At 36.4% G+C, this 16,556-nt stretch overlaps 2 protein-coding genes and 1 non-coding gene across 4 annotated transcripts in view; 1 reads left to right on the plus strand and 2 right to left on the minus strand.

Annotated features, from left to right (window-relative positions):
• LOC131685101 (RING finger protein 17) overlaps positions 1 to 16,556 on the minus strand; it is a 519,412-nt gene that overhangs the window by 360,398 nt on the left and 142,458 nt on the right. The gene's annotated exons all lie outside the window — the stretch shown is intronic.
• LOC131685118 (uncharacterized) overlaps positions 1 to 16,556 on the plus strand; it is a 210,792-nt gene that overhangs the window by 53,015 nt on the left and 141,221 nt on the right. The gene's annotated exons all lie outside the window — the stretch shown is intronic.
• On the minus strand, positions 12,335 to 12,407 carry Trnar-ucg (transfer RNA arginine (anticodon UCG)). The gene has a single exon. It is a non-coding gene; the product is annotated as a tRNA-Arg (tRNA).

Consider the following 16,556-nt stretch of genomic DNA (forward strand, 5'->3'; position numbering starts at 1 on the left):
AAGGAATTACATAAGGATAAAGGGAAAATAGAAAAAGAGAAGAATGAAGAAAAATCAAGGAAAAGGAGAAAGTAAGAGTAAAAATGAGAAAAAAGCAAGGTAAAATAAAAGTAAGAGAATGGGAAATAAAATGGAACACGAAGAAAAAATTATTCGAAAGAAAAAAAAATACAAATCGTGAACGTGAATGATGTGAATGAACAACACCAGACAAAATAAGAAAAACAAAAAAACATTGAAGATTATCCTTATAAAAATGTGGATAACACTTTCACGACATTTTAATACATATAGCATGAATGAAATTCGGAGTCTCAGAAAATGATAAAAAAAAATCAAATAGATCCTTTGCTTGATTGATTTGCTATTTTACGAAGTGGAAAATAATGTAGAGTTCCGCAAAAAAAAATCAGTTATGCAATATAAAATAATAATCTCAGTATGAAAGAAAACATAATTAACATAAGCTAAGCTCTCGAAAGGGCTCCCCGTCAGAATCACTCACTACAATTGCAGACGAGTCGGGAAATGTCACCCACTAAAACACTGCCTAAGGTCCCCATTGCAACGGACCGTGATTCCGAATATGGTATTCAGTATACGGTTCAGATAGGTGCGGGCATGCGAACTTCGCGATCGCTTGTATCATCGCGAAGGGCTTGAGCGTTTGTAAGCTAAGGTGTTCGGTCGCGTGTGCGTTTGTGTGTCCATTCGCATATTCGCGGGTGTTCTTGGATGATCGCGAGTGGACCGTCAATCTGATACTTAATTTTCGGTGGTACGGTTCAGATGCTAGAAGAGAGTATGTTCTTCCATATGACTAGAGTTGAATATGAGCATCATTTTTCTATTGGTACAACTGAAGGCATGGATCTAGGCGGCTAAGGCGAAGAGTAGGGACTTCCGAACGTAATCGTTTCATGATCACGGGAAACGGGACGTTCATAAAATTTGGGCTTATAATGGCTGTGAACCATTCGACGGATTTTTTAAACTTTTGGTTAAAATCTGACAGTTTAAAAGTTATTTACAAAACAACCCTGCCCTGCTTAAATTTGACTGTTCGATTGTTGAAATGTTTACACGTAATGAATGAAAAAAGGTGGATTGATGCTGTCATTTTTTCAATAGAATAGACTTTTCCAGAGAGCTGACACTATTTATATAAATACCTCTAGTCTAGTCTAGTCTACACATACACAGCCAATACATGTAGGGATCCTGGAAAATTGCAGACGTTCGCCTACAATTTTTCTTGTCAATATTAATGTTTGTGGCACATATGGTATGTGACACAATCATTAAAGCGACCAGGCCAACTGTGCAGCGTACAGAATGGAGATGATTCAAAATTATACGGTAACCAAATTATTCATTTAATCAAGAATTTAATCGACGAATCATTTTGAACCCTGAATATGGAAGAAACGTGGACAACCGTGCCGACCGTTTCGATTTGATGGGAGTTTGAAAAATCGTTGAGAGTGGCTAAGCTACGAGGGTTAATATCACTCCTTTGGTCCTTAGATCCTGAGATGGTATTTAGTCCTGACCTGGCTGATGAGACACACTATTTATATAAATACCTTACTATGAAACTGGTCATCTCTATCGTCCATACGGTGCTCTTACCTGAAAATAAAAAGAAAATCAATAATGAAATAACTTCATTAAATCATCGAACAATCAGCTGCAATCGTGCACTAATTTAGGTATCTCTTCTCCTTCTTTTAGGTAAACCTTCGACCCCGTAATCAACGAGTAGTCCCTCATAATTGCATCCACCGTAATACAGAGAGATAACCTCAATCTCGCATAATTCGAAAAAAAAATTCGATTTCGAAAATCGAAAATTGCCCATCCACAGATTGAATACAACTGCTAATAAAAGGGTACATACACGAAAGAAGCCATTTGACAGACCAATCGACCCATGCATGGCATACTAGATGATTGTTTTGCGCTAACATAATGACACAACGTGCACTTTCTCCATCAACTCCGGGGACTGATGGGCGATGCCTTCAGGCTGCTTCTAATTCTTCGACGACTCACTCTCGGTACATCGGCACAATTACACGCATCCAACGAATGAAGACGAACAATATGGACCGTAGGAAATTGCGAGTGGTTCTCATTTTGCGTGGAGGTCATTCCGAGTGGTGGTTATTGGTACAGAGAATTGCAAATATATACATCTAAACATAGCAAAATTGCAACGCATAGCAACGCAAATTAAGAGATTTCAACGGATTTCGTTCGAGTCTCGTAACATCCACCGTCCGTAGTGGACTCCCTCCACCAACTAGTAAATCAACCTGATTTTCCTGTTTATTTTTTCTTTCGATACTTTTTTCCCCTGTCAGTTTATAGATAACCAACGAAGAAGAAAAAAGAAACAACGCAAGCCGAGAAAATGCACATTCGTCACGCATATCAAACCACCTGATCGCTTAAAATTTACTTTCTTGAACCCGACGGCGCGTGTTCCATCGCCGGGCAGAGGCGGAAACAGGAGGTCCTCCACCACCACCACCACCGCCACCAACCAGCCGGGTAAACAAACCGAATCTTGCACACCGTCGAGTGTCGAGAAATCTTGGAAATTTGCATTTTCAAGCGCAGCTTTCTCGGTACAGTGTCCGGCGCGCGGCCAGTGTGGCGTTCCGCCGGTGATAGGCTAAGAGGTCACGCCTCCGTAAGCCAATCTCGAACGGTGACCGACGATGTTGACCTACCACCAGTGCACGACGATGGGGGTGGCGGGGACGGGGTGTCAAATTGATGTACTTTGTTGGTTCCAGTTGTGAGAGACAAGTAAAAGTCAAATTAGCTCTACAACGCCTTCGTAATTTCTTCATTTTGGATGCAGGGCACGGATCGTATTACGACGACGACGACGGCTACGCCAATTCTCCAGGTGATCAGGTGAAAAAAAAGGAATGGCAACTGCGGTGCAGCGTAGCGCGTCGACTCGTAATAGAGAGATGCTAGCAGTGATAAGAAAAGCATCGCACGGTCGACACGATAGTTGGGTTCGCCGGATTGTGTAATTAAGATATTACGGGACTGTTGAGTGAGCGTATTTTGTTTCGGCGAACGACTTTTCGTTTCGCTTTGGGAAGGAAGTGGGTTGACCCTTGGCGCGAATTGGTGATTTCACGGCTTGTCGGAATGGTGGAAAATTAGCGTCTTGTGGGATAGAGAAGTTTAAAGGGTAATTTTACCACGAAAAATAAGGGTTACAAATGGAACGTTTGTTGTTCAATATTCAAATTCATGTTGATGGTAATTGACATTAATTGTTAGTCCACAATGTTTAACCCATATCTACATCAAAATAGAATTGTTTTTTGGCTCCACACTGACTTCGACAGTAACGGTACGAAAGTATTTTCCCATTATTTTCTCTCAGTTTTCTATAGATTGTACTTTAAGATAGTCAAAAAATCAATCAAGTGCCACTTGCGGTGCAAATTGCTTGCCAAATCATTTGTTTTTTTTATTCCTAATATTCGAGAAAAAGTTTACTTTATTTTTCTTATAACTTTTCTTTCAACTTTCATCAAAAATAAATATTTACTAAAGAACAAGACGGTCAAATCAAAACCAGAAAGAAATTATTATTTAGGAGAAAAACGTGCAAATTGCACAGCCTTCAATTTCAATAGTTGCAATTTCAACTAAAAGCTAAACATACCGCAATCGCATCTAGGTGGAGTATTTCCATAACCCATAAACGCGACTGCAGTTGCCTAAATCGCTTCTTTCATATGTCGAGAAACACTTAAGCATAAGTGTTGTTTTTGTTTCGCGCTTCTGCCCTCGGCATGGATACTGCTGTAACTGCCTACCTACGTACGTACGTACCCCGATCAAGGTGTGTAAACAAAATAGCAAAATTAATGTTATTATTGCACGAGAACTGAATTAACTCAACTAGAAGCAGCAACCATCGACAGTAGGCACAGGTCAACAGTGACGGCCAGTTTTACGGTAATGCTTTTCAACGCAATTATACTTGACCACTACTTGAAGCGCGAATCGTCGAGGAGCGATTTTGATAGCCACGCCAAGTGAAGTGCGCCCCCCCCCCCCCCCCCCCCCCGCTGATCAAGTGTGGAATTGAGCTGTTTGGGGTTTGAATTTGCATCATATGAAGAACTTGAACTCTCCACACTATACGTCCGAGCCGTCCAGATATACAAATACGAAATGGGTATAGCTAACAGGTTGAGTCTCGATTTTAAAGTTTGATTAGTTTTAATTTTGTCAGAAATAAGTTAAAAAGGTGAAAAAGGAAAATGCACAATACAGGAAAAGAGAAAAAGAAAAATGTTATCCCGAAGAAGTAGAAAAGGCATACCGAGAAAAGAAAAAAAAAACAACAATTGAAAAGAAAAAGTCAAAAAGAGTACATAAAAAAGAAGATAAAAAGGCAGAAAAATGGATTAAAACTGTAGCAGGGAAGGATATAGGAAAATTAAAAACAGGAATACAAAAAAAGAAAGGAAAAACAAAAAAAACTAAAACAAAATAAATAATAAAATCGGAAAAAGAAAGAGCACGAAAAAGAAAATAATAAATGAAAAAGTAAAAATGAATTAAATAAATACAAAGGAACAGATTACAATAAACCAAGGAAAAAAAGGATAATGGAAAAACGACAAAATATAAACTAAAAATAAAAAAGGGTCATGGCTAACTGAAGAAAAAATGTAAAAAACACACGCGAAAGAGAGAAACAACACAAAGAAGGCAAAATTTAAAAAAAAACGTGAAGGAAAAGGAAAACAAAACGAAAAAGTAAATAGTGATAAAGGAAGAAAGGAAAAGGATTTTGATCTTACAACGAAACCAAAAATAAGAAACGAAGTCTAAAGAAAAACGGAGAAAAAAATAAAGAAAAAGGACGAAATTCTAAGAAAAAATAACAATTTGGCAACTAGAATAAACAAAAATGAAAAAAGTAACAAAGAAATCATCAAAAAGATAAAATGAAACAAAATTGGGAAAATGAAATAATATAAAGGAAAAGGCAAAAACTAAGAAGGAGGAAAGGGAAAGAAAAAAGGATAAAAAAGAAAACAAAACGGAAAGAAATTGAAACAACACAAGGCAATAGGAAACGGAAAACAGGGAAAGAGAGAAAGTTTAGAGAAAGCCCTGTCTTTATCAGCCTATTGGCGTATTTTAAGCTGATAAAATGAAGGCATTGACAAAATCGGAATTTTTCTTCTCACTTTAAATAAACTGGAGCTGCAAAAATATTCCTCTACATAGCTTCTAAACTCTTTCTGGTTATTTAGTATAAATTCCCCTAGGGGGTCTTCCAGTGGAAAAATAAAAAAATTGGATTGTGAATGTTTTACATCTTTAAGGACCGATTTCTGCACCTTCGCTTAACATTTAAGCCAGGTTCAACGCACCTGGATGACGAAATCGGTCCTAACAATGGAAAAATATGCTCAAGAAAGGATTTACTCGTATTTGACTTGCTTTGTCGGCTAGAGCCCACTAATTGAATTTTTCTGGGAGGCTTATAGAATCGAAGATAGACAAAATCGAAAGCGGGTATTCATTCTAGATAAAATAACAAATAGAAAGGGGGGGGGATAAAAGTTATAAAGGAACATGGAAACAAGTTATAGCAAACATAGCAAAAAAAGAAAAATAAGCAAAGAATACAAAGCTAAAGGAAAGAGAAAAAGAAGAAAAAGCTGAAACAATAAGGAGGGAAGTAAAAAAAGAAAGATGGAAAATCTTCAGTTTCAATTTTAAAAGAAAAAGTTAAAAAAGAAAAAGAAAATAAGTGAAAAAATAAGCAAGAAAGAAGTGGAAAAATCAAAAAAGAAACTGAATCAACAAATAAAAAAGAACGAAATGGAAAAAACAAAAATAAAACGAAGAAAATTAAAAAGGAAACCGAAAAGTAAAAAAAAACACGAAAACATTAAAATGAAAAGAAAGATAAGAAAATCTAAAACGAAGCAACGAAAAGCAGTAAGAGAAAAATTGCAGAGAAAAGAATAAACGAGAAACAGGAAATGTTCCTAAAAAAACAAAAATGACCAAACGCAAAAAAATAATACGGAAAAGTAAGTTTAAAGAAATGAATAAAAAAAGCGAAAAAAGAAAAGAGCTAGAAAAACAAACGAGAAAAAAATAACGAAAATCATAGAACAGTCATGGTACCAAAACTACAGCAGAAAAATAATTAATAGAAAAAACGAAAGAATTAAATGAAAAACAAAGAAAAGAAAAAATAAAAAGGAAAATAGGAAAAGAAAAAATTAAAAAAAAACACGAAACGATAAAACGAAACATGTGCAAGGAAATAGTAAGAAGAAAAAAAGGAAACAATGGAATGTTTAATGAAATAAACTAAACGACAAATGGAAAAAGATAAAGGAAAAATGCAAAAAATAGAAAGTGAAAGAAAAAGGTTGACAGAAAAAGGAAAAAATTATATAAATGAAAAACGAAAATGAAAGAGAAGAAACGAAAAAACAAGAAAAAGGAGTAAAAAATTAAAATACGAAATATAAAAGGAAAGAGACAACGAAGACAGGATGATGCACGACGAAAAAAATAGATGAAAAACAAAAGATGAGTTGCAAAAAGAAGAATTACAAACAAAAATATCCAAAATGAAAAACGTTAAATGAGAAATGAAACAAACAAGAAAAAGGTAGAGCCCGGCAGAGTGAGGATAGAGGAGGAAAACAAGAAAATAGAGAAGAAACATGAAAAGCTGTAAAAGTAAACCGAAAAAATAGAAGTAAAAGAGCAAACGTAGAAAAAAGATAATAAGAGGAAAAAAATTTAAAAAAGAACGAAAAAGATAGACAAAAGGGAAAAGATAAAAAGAAGGCGAAACGATCTTGAACTTTCTGCACTACGAACTGGTTGCCCAAATATACCATTACGGAATTGGCGCAGCTTACAGGTCGAATCCTAATCTCAAAGTTTGGTCAGTTTTTATTTAACAGGAAAAAGTAAAAGCAGAAGGAGAAAGAAACAGGAAAGTCAAAAAACGAAACACGGCGAACTGAAACGGTAATAAGATCGTACGAGCAAGAAAAAAGAAAAGAAGTTTGGGAAAGAAAACTCGAAAATGATCTAACGGAATAAAAAATTAACCTAAATCAAAAAAGGGAAAGAAAGGAGGAAAATGTATAAGAAAGAGTAAATAAATAAGAAAGAGAAGGAAAGGAAAAGACAAAATCCAGAGCAAAAAAAGGAGAAGGCAACAGATAAGGTTACGAAAAATCAAAAACGAAACTGGGATAAGTAGAAAGAAAAGAGGAGGAAGGAAAAAGGAGATAGCAAAAAGATTCGCGGAAATGACTAAAAAATAAGTAAACGAAAAATAACAAAATAGGAAAAGCAAAAAAAACGAAACAAGTAAAAGAAATGAGGAAAAAAATTAAAAAGATGAGAGCAGAATACAGGGAAATATAAATAAAATGAAAATGACAACAGTAAAAGGAAAAACGAAAAATAATGAAGTAAAATAAAAGCAAAACCAAGAAAGAAGAAAAATTAAAAAATATAATCAAAAAGAAAAAAATTGAAGAAGACAAACAATAAAGAGAAAATAACACAGAAAAAAGAAAAGGGAAACTGAAAAGTAAATAATGAGAAGAAAAAAGAATTTAAATTTTCTAAAAGAAAACTAAGAAAGTGGAATACGAAAAAGGAATAAGCGAATAACAAATAGGAAGCGGAAAGACACGTGAAAAACGTGCTGAAAAGAAGAGGGAGAAATGACAAAAAGCGAAGATAGGATCAACGAAACAGTAAAAAAAAGTTATAATTAAAAAGGAAAACGAAAAAACGATAAAAAAGAAGAACGATAAAAGAAAGAAAAACGGAGATGAAAAAAAAAGAAAAATGAAAAAGAAAACTAAAAAGTAAATAGGAAAAGTAAAAATGGGAAATATGAATAAACAAATTAAAAGACGAAAAAAAATAAAACCAATTTTTTTAATTCATGGAAAAAGGATTAAAGTCAGTAAAAATGACAACAAAATAGAAAAAGAGGGAATAAAATAAAATAACAGCAAAATTTAAAAAAAATCATGAATTAAAATAAAGTAATGCACACGAAGAAAGGAAGCGGAAATAGAGATTAAGGAAAGATAAATGAGAAAAACAAAGTGGAAATAAATCACAAGGCGAAAATGGAAAGCGAAGAATATTAAAGGAAAATCAAAGCGAAAATGCAATAATGAAATAGGAACAATTAAAAGAAATACCGGAAAAGGAGAAAGGAACAGGTATAAGTGAGAAAGGAAAACATAGAAAGAAAACAGGAGATGGGAAAAGTGCAATAGACAAATGTAGAAAGAAACAAACAGAAAGCAAACGAGAAGAAAAAAAGATGCTTTAATAAAAACAAGCAGGTAAAAGGAAATGAATGAAAATAAACTGTAAACTGAAAACATAGGCAAAAAGGAAGGAAAAAACAAAAACGAAGCAAATAAAAAACGGAACCAACGAGACAACTAGGAAAAGGGAGAAAGGAAATAAGAAAAAAGGCACATTAAGAACAAAAAGAGAACAATGAAACTGGGAAAATGAAAACAAGTGAAACAAAAAATTAAACATAAAACAAGTAAGAAAATATAAAAAGATAAGAATAATGTACAAGCAAAAATGAAAAGTGACTCATAAGATAGGGAACAGGACAATGGAGAATGAAAATAGGAAGCAGGCACATTGAAAAAGGAGAAAACTAAAAAGGACTAACAGAATATAAATATAAAAAACTAAGAACAAAAACAAAAAAAAACAAAGGAAAGCAGGTAAAGGGAAAAAGACGATAAGGAAAATGAAAAAAAAAATCAAAAGAGAAAGGAACAAATTAAGGTAGATGCGAAAAAAATAAATAGTAAAGGGAAAAAATTATAATGAACAAAAATTACGATAAAAGAAAAGGAAAAAATCAAATCAGGAGAAAAGAAAAAAAATAGAACAGGTAGAAAAAAGGAAGAGAAGAAAATGAAACAAATTAAGTAACATAACAAAAAGGAAGATATAAAAGAGGTATAATCAGAAACGGATAAGACGAAAGGATGAGTGAACGAAATGTAAGAAAAGGGCAAACCGAAATAGAAGTAGTACAAATGAAAAGAAAAATTTAGAAAAATTAAAAAGAAAACGAAAATAAAATTGAAAATAGAAAAACAAAATATATAAAAAAGGATTATTGAAAAACGAAATGAGGAGATAAACGAACGAAAGAATAAGAAAAAGGTTAAAAATTGAAAAAGGTGAAGCGACAATTGATAAATTACGTAACACTTTTAGACGAGATAATAATTTTTACGCTCAAAAAAATGAAAAAAGGAACAAAGTGACATAAAAAATAAGAAAAAGGAAGAAAAAAGTAAATAGAAATAAAGAAAAGGGAAGAGAATTAAACGAAATAAAAACGTGGAAAACCAGAAATAATCGAAAAAGAAAATCATGGAAACCAAAAAAAAATAAAACGGAAAAAGTCAACTAAGAACTAAGAAAAAGAAATAAAACGAAAAAAAATTTAAAGAATACGGAAGAAGGAAAATTTTACGGAAAAGAACTGAAGAAAAACTAATCAATGGAAACGGAAAATGAAAAAGGAAAAAATAGGAAAAACAGGAAAACAGAACAATTTTAAAAGAAAAAAGGAATATAAATGTAATAGAAAAGCTAAAGAGGATAAAAATCATAAAGGTGGATGGAAAACGAAAAAATAAGGGGAAAAGTGAAATAAAAAGGGAAAATAAAAGGAAAGCAAATCCAAAAACGCAAAAGAACACAAGGAAAAACAAAAAATGAATCTGATAAGAAAAAGAAAAATATGAAACAACTAATAGTATAACTATAATCTCAAGAACAAGAGCAAAAGACAACGGAAAAGAGACAAAAATTTAACAAAAAAAAAGAAAGCATGGAAAAAGAAAATTGGAGATCCAAAGGAAAAACGAAAAAAAAAGTAATACGAAAAGGGCACGACTGAAAAAGGAAAATGCAAAAAAATAAACTTCGGAAGAAACCGGACAAAGAGAAGACAAAAAACAAAGAAAGAAAAGAAAAACGAAGGCCGAAAAATGAAGACAAAAACAAAATGGAAACAAAAAACAAAAATTATTATTACTAAAAGCGTGAAAAGAAATATGAAGAAAATAACCGGAAAAAAAGAGAAACTTGTGAACAATAGATCAACAAAAAGAATAAACAATAAAGGTAAAAATAAAATGAAAATTCCGCGGTCAGAATTGACAAATACAAAATAAAAGCATCAGATCAGGCAAGCGATTTAAGAACGTGGTAAAATGAGTAATATCTTCACCACCTTTGGTACTACCAAATAGGAAAATTTACCAGCGTAGCGTGCCTTCGAAAGTAACTCTCTTACCCAGAAACTCCCAAATCGACGGCCAGACAAACTGACAGCCATGAACTGTGTACATTCATAAAAGGGCTATCGTAGAATTGTGTGAATAGCAATAACTTTTTTTTGCACAATCTGTTTTCGGTAAAAATCTAAGATCATATACAGTTCGACAAGGAGTCTGTAGATGTGTTCAGAAAACACGCTACCGCTTCGGACCGCAATTCATTTTTCAGGACTGAACCTTTGAGTCTAATAAACCCCGTTACTAGCAAGCCAACGAAACAATCTTAAAACCAATCTCCCCCTTTTTAATACACAGTGTACTATGCTATATTCCTCCCTAAGAAGGAAAAATTGGGAAAATACCAATCTTTCTCCCAACAGCGAAATTTTTTGGTCAAACTACTCTTTCGTCTCATCAGAAACCGACACTAACTTATTGCACGTGTCCAAACGCATCCATGACTTTATTAACACAGTGTACCTGGGGTAGAACTATACTAGGAGATTTAATTTTTGTCCTACTTCAAAGAAACAATGAATTCAAGTACATCAGCTTCAAATCTTCCGGCTGGATTGGCCTCGAAAAACCTGCTTAGCAGCTCATGTTTGCCCAAGTTTCGCTCAAGTGCTGCTCACGGTAGCAGACAGCCAGAGTAGCGCGCTTATCGCTGATTATCGGCCATTCTCATTCAATTATTCGAGATTTTAATTATATGCTTCGTTGCCTTCAAAATAAAGACCTCAAGAGGCTAATGTATCTGGGAAGGGTTGATTTACGGAGGCTGATCTTATTTTTTTTGGGAATGCCTTCCAGCGTGTTTTAGTGTACGGAACAAAGCTATTATGAATTTGTACTTTCACGTGAAAATATTAATATTTAATCAGATTGTTCCCACTTTCTCCGGTAACTTTTTTAAACAAACTTAGTGTACTTGACGCCCGACTAATTGATATTCTCCTTGGCGTTTCAATTAATTCCTAATTTTGAGATTGAGAATTATAATTATTGATAATATAATCTTTCATCACTATTTTGACCACAGCTACAAATTGCTTGCTGAACCATGATTAATTTTTCGGAAAACTCATTTTCGGAACATTTTTTTGCATATGCTACATATAACCAGCTATCGCGTGGATTCCATTGCCAGGTATTTGTGTTACTATTGGTGCAAATTGTTTATTCCGCTCAAAGATGGAAGAAAATGCCCCAGAAATCTTGAATTAATTGACCAATTTTGAATGCCAATTAATTATCGCAATTCAACTTTCAACTTCCAAGCATCGCAATTTTGCATCAGTTTCTGTCCCAATCTCATTTGTAATAGTACCACCACCTAGTATCATTTATACCCACTGCCAGAGTCGGCCAATTCCCCACACCGATCTAAGTTCCGTTGCCGGTAAAATATCTCATTTAAGCGCCAAAAAAATAAAAACAGGTCAATTATGTACGGCAATCGGTGAAAATAAACAGATCTTCAGACATCGGTGGGTAACGGTAATTCCGTTCGTAGGTCACACCCTGCCCCCCTTAGCACTCGGTTTGCTCCGGAGAGGTCGGAATTGTAGATTAACTTGTATAATAAGCAGTGCAATGGCATAAACACAAATTTTCGGAATGGTGGTAATGGAAGGCAAGTGCCACGAAAAAAATGGAAATCATCTCTTGGTCGCTTTCTTCCTCTTTCTAACAAATAAATGGTGCGAACGTTGGAAAGTGGTTTTAGTAGATGGGAATCACTGTGGGTGGTGGTAGCTTGGAGTGTGATCTGACAGGTCTGTTTAAAAAAGTAACTTCCGGACATGCGATAATAAATGGGGCATAGCGAAATAGATTGAATCGCGATTTTAAGGTAAATTGCTCTTCCGTGCGAAATTCTATTCCGGCATGAACTAAAAAAGATTCCAACCATTTATTGAAACGTTTACAAAAAAAATTACCCTCGACCGTGACAGGACTCGAACCTGCAATCTTCGGATCCGAAGTCCGACGCCTTCTCCATTAGGCCACACGGCCGCCGATGAAAGGGGCAGGATAGAAAGCAATCGGGTTTATTTTTAGATCCCAAGCTTCGTACATAGAACAGGATGTATGGACGTCATACACACACAAAAAAAACGCACCTAAAAGCAAAACATGCAAGTGTGGAACAGTTCAAAAGTAAGCAAGAAAACAGGATGGTCGGCAGGTAGTTAATTTTGCACTTCGCTCACTAAACAGCAGTAACAGCAGCAACAACAACAACAACAACAACAACAACCAGACGACAACTGCCCGAAGCGGTCGCACAGCAACCAGGGTAGCATAGGTGTGTGGTGCCAGCGTAATTCGGGATGACAAGGGAAAGTAAAAAGGTAACAGCAGCAAATGGTAGCGGCACTAGGCAAACAGAAGAGAACAGAACACAGTAGTAGCAGGCAGCAGCAGCGAGTACACTAGAGACGGTTTGGTTCGTCGTCTGCCTGCAGGTTCTTTCGGTGTTTGTTGTGTGTGCAGGAAAAAAAAAACAAATGCAAATCGAAGCGTGAAATAATTATAGCTATTTGTGGCTACGAATTAGGTGGCGTGATGGTGTGCAAGCATTTCAAGGGTGGGTATCTTTTATAATGGAATGTTATGATGTAATAAGATCATCGATAATTCTACAAGCTATTTTCAGGTGTTTTTACCTGCCTCTGATTGATGATTCCAACAATCTCAATGGACGAACAGCTTGTTTACGTTTCAAACAGAATGAGCGTCAAAACCCGATTTGAAATTTGCCCAAGCATGGCTTGCTTTCTGTAACGAGCGAGGCGATGTTGGTACGACACTTTTGAAACTTTTCGAATTTGGTTCCGGAACATTCTGTTTGACCCTTTAGAAATAAAATAAAATGAGACGATACACGAATCATTCGCATTTAATGTAGTGTACGCAAAAGATAAGGTTATGTGTTAAAAGAATGGAAAATAATGTGTCCGGTTAGAGCCACTCTAATTCAATCATTTTCCATTGAGGAAAAGACAAACCTCCATCTATAGACCTTGTTTCCGTTCAGAGCTCGTAGATTCCCGTTCGTTTGGATGAGACAGATTAGAAATGATGCCGGTCAACTATCTATAAAAAAGTCTAAAATCAGCACAGATTATTACCTAACGTATCCGATTCTAGAAATTAGACGGAAATGAAAACCAAATCAAAACTGGACCATGCCTGGAAACCTCACGAGTGAGAGACCCACAGTCGCGGAACCGACAAAATCCCGTACGAATAGATAGTAGCACATTTCTGCACACCGTCTACGGTGGCCATCGCATATCTTTGACGGAAATCGCACTACGTCGCGGTCGTGAGATATAGATGCATAAAACCAAGCCAAAGCAACCATCCTCAAACAACATGCCGGCCGGTCGGTTGGCCGGCCACCAACGCTGAACTGAACCCTCCCCGTGTCTCTCGTTCGAGATAACCCCAATCGGGGTGTTGGAAATTAATGGATCCGCGTCGTTCTATGAATTATGGCTCATTTTAATTGCTATACAATATCGGGGAATTAAGATTGCTATACAACATCGCGCGTTGGCCCCGAGGGATCCCATCCCATAAGTGGGGCGAAAAACAGGCCGGCGGCAGCGACTACTCTGGGTTGGCTGTGGATCATCATAAAAATCCCGTTTCTACAAAAGTGCATAATTAGCGGGAATTAATGTTTCGCGGATAAGCAGCTTGGCTCGGGATGTTGGGTTTTCCCCTTCCGCCGGAAGCAAAGGCAATACGTCTCGGCTGGGGAGACAATTATTTTAAATATATTAAACGATTATAAGCCTGAAAAAGTGCGACAGAAACAATTGACCAGATTCGAAAAGTATCTTATACTTTAGTAAATTGTGGATTTGTGGTTCGGAGATCAAATCTCTAGATATATCCAAAAACTTCTAAAGAACTTAAGTACCGGAAAAAATTGTTTCCATTCTATCCGTGATTTCCGGTGAATTCCATCTGGGATTCCGAATTCCATATGAGATCCCAGGAGATCGTCACACAGGATTTCGGTTATTCCTTGAAAATCTTATAATTTAGATTCTCATCCGTGAATACTGAAGACTTGGATCCGTTATTTTAGAAGAATCCCATCCAGAATGCTGCGAAAATCTCTTCCGGGGTTTCGGAAGCATCTCATACGAGGTTTCTGAGGAATCCTAGCAGAGAATATGCCATTCGAGATGTCTAGAAGATCCCACCTGGGAATCCGAATAAATTCAATCCTAGACTTCTGGAGAATCCTATCCGCGACTACAGAAAAATTTCATTCGGGATTCCGTGAGAATACGAGAATTATGTCTAGAGAATCTCCATCGTGATTCCGAGAGAATTTCACCTGAGATTTCGGGAGAATACGTTTTGGTATTTCCGGAAAATCTTTTACTGGACTTCCGGAGAATCTATTTCAGAATATCTGGTGAATGCCATCCGGAATATCAAAAGAATTTAATCCAGACAATCTTAGACGGGATTTATGAAGAATTTGATCTATGATTTCATTTGTGGTTTCTTTAAAACCGAACCAGGATTTCTGGAGAATCCAAATAGGTATCCTTACAGAGTCCCATCCATCATATCTAGAGAACCCTATTCGGGATATCTCGGTAATTCCATACAAGAATCCTTAAGAATCCTATTCACGATTACTGAAGAACTCTTTATGTTTATGTGACGGACGAAAAAGATGTTCTTAATTGTCTTTTCGACACACACTTTCCAGGTTGTATCGATCCGGAGTTGAACAATGTTCACAGATCTCATTCTGGTGATTCGGACTCGTGGGCGTTAGCACGCACATTGGTTTCCACTGAATCGGTCAAGTGGGCAGTTGACAGCTTTGCTCCATACAAATCACCCGGAAAAGATGGAATACTTCCCGTGCTACTGCAAAAGGGATTTGATATTCTTAAACATGTCTTGAAAAAGATTTTGCTTTCCAGTCTTGCTACCGGGTATATCCCGAAAGCATGGCGAGAAATAACTGTTAGATTTATTCCCAAAGGGGGGCGCTCAAGCTATGAAGAAGCCAAGAGTTTTAGGCCTATCAGCTTAAGTTCTTTTCTTCTGAAAGCTTTGGAACGGATAATCGATCATCACATCAGGAACGTTAGTTTAGTTGAATATCCACTGCACAAAATGCAACATGCATATCAGTGTGGGAAATCCACGATCACTTTGCTTCACGATGTTGTTTACAACATTGAGAAGGCCTTCTCGCTCAAGCAATCTAGCTTGGGTGTATTTCTAGATATTGAGGGTGCTTTTGACAATGTGTCCTTCCAGTCTATTCTGGAAGCTACGCACGGTCATGGGATACCTGCATGTATCTCAGGTTGGATAAACGCAATGCTTAGTAACCGCATACTTTGCTCGTCACTGCGACAGGCTGAGATACGGAAGTTGAGTATTTGCGGTTGTCCTCAGGGCGGCGTTCTGTCACCTTTGTTATGGAACTTAGTAGCTGACGGCTTGTTGAAGAAACTCAATGAGCTTGGATTTCCAACCTACGGGTTTGCTGACGATTACCATTTTGCATCGGAACAATCTTTGACTTAATGCAACAGGCATTAAGAGCTGTCGAACAGTGGTGTCGACAAGTTTAACTATCAGTTAACCCAAGCAAAACTTCAATGGTTCTTTTCACGAAGAAGCGAATAACAACCGGGGTTCGTCCCTTGCAGTTCTTTGATTCTGAGCTGCTGTGTGCAGATCAAGTCAAATACGTTGGAGTCATATTGGATTCCAAACTGAATTGGTCTGCTCACATTGAGTTCAGAGTCAAGAAAGCGTGCATGGCCTTCGGGCAGTGCAGACGAACTTTTGGAAAGACCTGGGGTCTCAAACCTAAATACATCTATTGGATTTACACGACAATTGTACGTCCAATACTGTCATACGGATGCCTTGTGTGGTGGCAGAGGGGAGAGGTGGTGACAGTCCAGTCAAAGCTAAACCATCTGCAAAGAATGGCGCTCCTGGCGTTGACTGGTGCTTTCACCACGACTCCGACTGCTGCTCTTGAGGCACTTCTAAACATCAAACCATTACACATACACTTAAAACAAGAAGCACTATCATGTGCATACAGACTGCAGGTTACTGGGCTTTGGAACAGTAATCATGTTGATCTTGCTACCAGTC

This window comes from Topomyia yanbarensis, chromosome 1, assembly GCF_030247195.1.
Source record: "Topomyia yanbarensis strain Yona2022 chromosome 1, ASM3024719v1, whole genome shotgun sequence".
NCBI lineage: Eukaryota > Metazoa > Arthropoda > Insecta > Diptera > Culicidae > Topomyia > Topomyia yanbarensis.